Source organism: Balaenoptera ricei, chromosome 2 (assembly GCF_028023285.1).
Source record: "Balaenoptera ricei isolate mBalRic1 chromosome 2, mBalRic1.hap2, whole genome shotgun sequence".
Taxonomy (NCBI): domain Eukaryota; kingdom Metazoa; phylum Chordata; class Mammalia; order Artiodactyla; family Balaenopteridae; genus Balaenoptera; species Balaenoptera ricei.
The window spans coordinates 113,948,873-113,955,670 of record NC_082640.1 but is presented as its reverse complement, the minus strand read 5'-3'; the positions used below and the strand labels follow the sequence as shown (position 1 = coordinate 113,955,670).

The following is a 6,798-nucleotide window of genomic DNA, read 5'->3' as shown; positions in this document are numbered from 1 at the left end:
AAGGGGTGTGGGGTGTGGGTAGAATCAACGAAAGTCGGGGAGGTTGGGGTGGATGTGAGTGGAGGAACCCAAGTCATAGAAGGAGGGAGACGGAAAGGGTGCTGAAAGATTAGAAAAGAAGCAAAAGGACGATAGTGACGTTCTCTTCCGTGAGTGGGCACTGGGAGAAAGTGAGTAGGTCCGTCCGGCCTAGGCAGTCAAAGGTTGAGGGTAACTCTTTGGGACTGAGGACGTATTTTGTGTGAACTAGGAGCCCACCACAGTTGAAATCATTTAGATTGCTGGCTCATTCCCTCTTCTTACTGGCCTTAGCCACCGCAGGTTCCCCAGCCCTGCCCATCCTAGCTTTAACTCAGCCATAATTGCTTTGCTTAAGTCCCAGGAACTTGGCCATTGCTCCCCAGCCCCTGACATTATGACAGGATTCCCTTGTCACCCCTGCCAGCTCCTAGCTTCAGTCTTCACTGACTGGCTGGGGAGTGATGGCAGGTAGCATCAGAGCTCCTTCCTCCAGCCTCCAGGCAGCCCTGGGGATGAAAATGAAAGCAAAACCAACTCCAGGCTTGTCCTTGTAGCCAAATAATGTGCTGCCTAAGGGGTTGGTGCACTCAGGGGCTTCCAGAAAAATGCCAGCCTTACCTTTCTGGGTGCCTTCTAATGACCTCTAAGCACTTTATGGACTGTGTTTGTCAAGAGTCAGGTGAATCACAGGATTCCTTCTGCCACAGAAGAAAAGGAAGTCACTGACTAGCTGGATAACTTTGGGCAAGTTACTTCACCTCTCTGGGCCAGATTTTCCTCCTTGAGAAACTGCATTTGGATTAGGTGATCTCTTAGGCCCCTTCTTGCTCTGACATTTTATGATCTGTGAGGGGCAGAGTGTGGATTAGAAGCCACATTCTCCAGCCTACAGTTGAAGGGCTTACAGTTCAGAACACACAGCACCCCAAGCGTGTGGTTGGGCCTGAGAACGGTTCTCCAGTTTTTGACACGTGTTCCAGAGCCCAGGAAGCATCCAGTCTGCAGCAACCAGCCTGCAGCCTCAGGGTATTCCAGGGCCTCTTTCAAACCACAGCTCATCCTCTGCCCCTTGCTTTTGCTCTTGCCCCAACAGACTTCCAGCCTGGGTGCTATGAGACAGCTTTGGGGAGGTGCCTCTCTAGGGGAAAATGATGCTTGGGAGCCCCCAAAATGAAAGGAAACAATGTTGGGGACTTTCTTGAGTATAAAGGATTATAGGTATAAGAAACGGAAAACATTTCAAATCAAGAATCAGGGCACCTTGAAAATTAAATGGTACCAGAAGATGGCAGTCTGCTCCATACCTTGAGCAAGTGAAATGGGGAAGCTGGGCTCTTCTACCCATTCACATTTATGCCTTATGTCTCTCCTGGTTAACCTCAGCTGGTTGTTTGTTTTTCCTCTCCTCTCACCCTATGTCTAAGCTCTTTGCTTTTCTCTTTCCTTGTCCCCTTCTCATCACTTTCATTTTTCTTTTAGCATATACGGTATTTACCTTCACTTTCTCTATTTCCATCTGCCTCCCTCTTCATCCTTGTTGATCTCTGCTATTCCTTCTCCCTCCAGAAGGAGTGGAGAGCCTACTTCCTTTTCTCCAAGACCATGGTTGATCCACCTTCCTCCCTCAGGCTCCTTCTTGACAGTCTTCTAGAAGGGAGAAGAGGGAAAAGAAGCAGTTCCTGATGCCGCAGATGAACAAGGAGCTCCCAGGTAACCAGCTCCCCACACCTGTTTCTGTTACTGATTTCTCAAAATTTTCTGGATTCCCCTTTTATCTCTTAGAGAGGGTACACGCACACGTGCCCATGTATGCATTCAGAATAGAGTATGGGGCTTCTTACCATGCCCCTCCTCTCCAAATCTTTAATCCTTTGAAGAAAAATGGCTGAAAGAGAGAAACCCTGGGTCATTCCTCAAACAGATGTCCATTTAAGCATCATCTTTACCTGGTGGAAAAAACAAAGAATTTCATGCATCTTGTGGATCACCCTCAGGTCAAAGTTCCAGCAGAGTGATGAGAGAAAATGTACTGAAAGCCACCAAGCGATACACTTTTTAGTCACCAGTGAAGAGCCCAAGGGAGGATAATGGAGCGGGAGACTGGGTCAAAGCTCAGTGTGTGATAATCTCTTGCGTAATGTGTATGCATTACTGTTATGTGTATCAGCAGTCGCAAGAGCTCGCATTTACTTACGTAGCCACTAAAATCTGGTGTCTTGCATGCTTTATAATCCGCAAAACAACCCTATGAGTTGAGTAATGTTATTCCTGTTTTAGAGAGAATTCAGAAAAGCTCAGTAATTTGTGCAAGATCACACAGCTAGTAAATTGCAGAGCTAGGATTGTGAACCCAGGAAATCTCCAGAGCCTCAGTGCATAACCATGATGTCATAATATTATCCTTTAAAAACAAAATTAAAACCTTGCCATTAAAAAAAAAAAAAAAAACCTTGGCACATACCATCTCTTATTAGGAAAAGACCACAGTTTCTAATTGTGCTCTGCCTTCCCATCCTCCCAGCCTCCCCAACTGGCTTGGAGAAGGCAAAGCACCAAGGGTCCCAAGCTTCATCTGCTATTTCCAGGAGCTGGCTGCTGCCTCCAGTGCCAGTGTCCCGGCTCTGCAGGATCAGCAAGGAACCACTGCGCCTGCGCCTGCTGGAGAACTTGGGAACCCATCTGAACTCCAGCCTTGCCATACATTGGGATTCTCTCCTGGCCCTAGCCAGTCCTCCACACTTGTTGGTATGCTGTGCCCCTTCCTACTACCCCAACTAGCCTTGAGCAGGCCAGTTCCCTAAAGTTTCCACTAGAAGGGTCCCTGACTAGGACAATTGCTGGATGGTCTGTGCTTGGGCCCTCTCCGGGAACCTGAGTATTACTAAGCAGATAAATGCAAATGGTTGGGGGCAGGGAACCAAGAAGAGTTCATTGTTCCTGAGCTTTTTCTCTAAGAAGTACCATGGCTCACCTATGCCCCTATTCTCAGCTTTACAGAGCCAAGACATGAGTCTTCTGGTTCTTCCCATACAGAGCTGCCCCAGGGCCTGGGGGTAAGCTGCTAGTCTAATCTGACATGGGAAACACTAGGAATTTGGCAGAAACTTCAGAGATTTGTCATGTGTTAGGCGTTGTGGTGGGGACTTTCCTCTAAAGCCTGATGACTGTACGAATGGGGGCAATTTAGGGTATAACCTGCTAGCCATGGACTGGGAAGGGCCATAAGAGAAACCATTATTACCATGGTCAGGGGCTCGGGTCCTTGAAGCAACACAGCAGGAACACTCTTGCCCTTTCCTCTCATCCAGACCTCAGATATCTTCCTAAGTATTCTGACTGTTCCTTTGTTTTCTTTTATGAATATAGCTTTTATGAATATATCATTTCTCTTCACAATAAGCCCTAACTCAACTTGCCAATCTAATCCCACATTCCCTTGCTTCTAACTCCTGTGTTTCTCTGGAGCCCCTCTGGATCCTTGCAATCCTCAGGTCATAGAATCCAGAGACCTGAAAAGGCTTGTCTTTAGAGATCACTGGGTCCAGACTCCTCTAGAGATGAGGACACAGGTCCAGAGATGAGAAGGGACCCCAGCAGGGTCAGAGAATTTGTTAGTGCAACTCCAGATGGGACTTAAACCCAGGCCTCCTGACCACCTCCCATTCCCAGGCTATGAAACAGGCCTCTCTCCACAGGGTCAGACCCACGATTTTTCATGACAAGGGACACGTCAGAAATTTTCATTTTCTGCTTCTAGTTTCCATTCCCTTCCCCGTCCAGGCAGAAAGAGAAACAAAAGGGACTGGTATGTCCCCAGCCTTGGCACTTCTTTCAGTGATATCGCTGAAGAACAGTGAAGTTGCTAAAACAAACAACAACAACAAAACAACAACAACTGAATAATCTACCCATTGAATAGCTAACCTGGAGAGGAAATGAAAGTTTGCTATGTGAATCCCCCTCAAACCACCGACCTCATCAGACCCTTCCCGAGCCTCCCCTCTTCACAGTGCAGCTCTGTACACTGGGCCCCAGACCCACTCGTATTGTGCCTCAGTTCAGCCTCCTCATGCAACTGCTCTCCCTTCTGGATAAAAGACCTCGTATTTGAAATAAAGTTGAAATATGAAAAGAAAGTATAAGCTACTGAGAAGTATTGTTTGTTTGGGGCTGAGGGTGGCAAGAGACCCAGAGGCACCCTGCATTTCTTGGCCATCTCATTTCTTGAAAGTCCTATTCCCTGTCTGCTGGAGTCCTCTGGCTATGCGAAAGTTGGATGGGAAGGAGATATGGAGGAGTTGGGTGGCCCTGGTATGAGACACCCCTATAGTATCACACCACCCTTTTGGGTAATGGTAGGGAAAGTTACCAGGCCCAGCTCATAGCTCCCTTGCACCCAGCACCAGCTGCTGTTGCAGTTAAAGGGAACAGCTCAGGTGAAGGCCCCGTGTTTCCCCTTTGGTGGGGTGCTTTTCTTAAGGGGGCCATCTAAATTACATTCTGCTCCTTTGGCACTGGAGGGAAAAGCAAAGCCCCTTTTGTCTATCAAGGGCAATCCTAAAACAAAGGACAAGAAATATGATGGAGAGGAAAAGCACGGACCTCTGTCTATTTGAAAAAGATCAAGTTCTAACATAGTATTGACTCCCACATCACCTGAATGATAAAAGAGTCCAATTATCCACCAAGTAATGAGACTGTTCCTTATAAGGAAGCCCTAGCCGAGAATAATCAGATGCCTCATCATTACATCATAATGGCCAAGTTGTGATGTCACTGCAGAGCACCCACTCTTTAGTACACGCATTGTAATTGAAACCGGATATGCTGAAGGGTAGAGTCAGCGTGAGGAGCAGATCCCCAAGGAGAGGTAAGTGGGGGCTTTCCAGGGGTTCCCTCCATGGCTTATTGCCTAGGGTCACTCTTTGTGACCTAATGACACTCTAATGTCTTTCCAGACTTCTTACATCTTAGTTTGGTGGTAGGTTTGTCTGAAATCTCTCTTCTGCAAACTCCTTCATTGCAGCTTTTGCTATCCCAAATCCTCAATACTTGCAGTTGTGACTGGTCAGCCCTCACGTTTGTTTTTTAGGACAGAGCGCAGAACACTGGAGCAGGGTTTCCCTAACTGGGGCAGAAACTCACCATATCTGTTTCGTTAGTCCCAGGGATAGATCCAAGTTTTCGGTTGTCTGAAGCATACAACTTTTGGGGCCTTTTTAAAGTAAAATAAATATTTCAGAATGAGAAAAGATATTTTAAAAATTATAACTTTAAAAAAGCTGACAAATATCACAAAATCAAGAAAAATAACAAATTTTTAAAATTACCTATGTGGCAAACCTAAATATTTTTCCCCACAATTTTGTTTTTGGCTGCATGCTCTTTGATAGTCTTTTTATATGATGATTATATATAATTTTTCCGTAAAGAGATAATTCCATCTCCATGATCACTTTAAAAAAAATTCTTGATAATTAAAAAAAATTTCACCTTTACACCTTGTAAGTAGTAATGTCACATAATTTGGGTGGATTTGTGGTCAAACTTGGAAAAACACTACCAAATGTCTTTAGTATATGTGGTGTAAGATTTTGGAGCATTTTCAAATTTGCAATAATGAATATAAACTGAATTTTTGATTGGGAGTATTCCTGGAAGCTGTATGTATTAAGTTTGTTAGAGCTGCCATAACAAAATACTTAGACTGGGTGGCTTAAACAGTGGAAATTCTCTCACGGTTTTGAGGCTAGAAACCTGAGATCCAGGTATTGGCAGGGTTGATTTCATTCTGAGGTTCCTCTCTCTTGGCTTGTGGGTAGCCATCTTCTCCCTATATCTTCACATGGTCCTACCTGCATGTCTGCCTCCAAATTTCCTCTTATTATAAGGACAGCAGTTATACTGAATTAGGACTCACCCTAAAGACCTCATTTTAATTTAATTACCTCTGCATAGACCTTATCTCCAAATATGGTTACATTCTGGGGTACTGGGAGTGAGGACTTTAACATATGAATTTTAGCAGGACACAGTTCAGCCCATAACACTATAATTACTATTTATTCACAGAAGTAACTGCAAATCACAGATGTGTAATTCCTACACCCAAACTAAATGTATTCCCAGCTCAACTTCGTTAGTCAATCCCCAAATGCCCGTGGCCTCTTCATTGCCACTGGACAAAAGGAGAAGTGTGATGGAGGAGGAGTCAGAAAGGAAAGAGACATCAGTCTTGACCAACCGCAGTTTAACTTTTTTTTTTCAAATTCTACAAAAACCTATGATCATACTAACACATTGCTGGGACTCCTCCCATGCTTTGGAAGAGTTCTGTGCAAGACAGGGCCCTTAACTTCCTCCAACTTCCTTAGCTATTAGGTCATTGTGTGTCTGGTCAGTCCTGCTAGATTTCTGAGCCATGCAAAGGGAGAGGGAGTTTTCACCAAAGATTAAGGATGATGTGGTAAATCCACATTCTTCAGCACTAGTCCCTGGAAGAGCTGGGATGATTACTGTCTTGCTGAAGGTGGGACCCTCCCTTCTCTGATAATGTCAAGTCTGGACCTCTTCCTCTCTTCCACTCCCCCACCCCAGTCCACTCTATCTTCTAAAGTGTTAGGGTGATAGCTGATTCACTTTTCTGTACAGCAGAAACTAACACAACATTGTAAAGCAACTATACTCCAATAAAAATTAATAAAACAAACAAAAAATAAAATGTTAGGGTGAAACCCACATAAAGGAGGGAGGCTTCAGCCTGTTCTCCAGAACTGG

General features: G+C 45.0%; 1 long non-coding RNA gene across 2 annotated transcripts; it reads left to right on the top strand.

Moving 5' to 3' along the window:
* The first annotated feature begins 16 nt into the window (after positions 1–16).
* LOC132359589 (uncharacterized) lies at positions 17–4,157 on the top strand. Of its 2 annotated transcripts, none has more exons than XR_009500885.1 (2): positions 17–1,731; positions 2,607–4,157. It is a non-coding gene; the product is annotated as an uncharacterized LOC132359589 (long non-coding RNA). The 2 variants fall into 2 exon arrangements; XR_009500886.1 differs by having other exon boundaries at positions 2,543–4,157.
* The last annotated feature ends 2,641 nt before the right edge of the window (positions 4,158–6,798 follow it).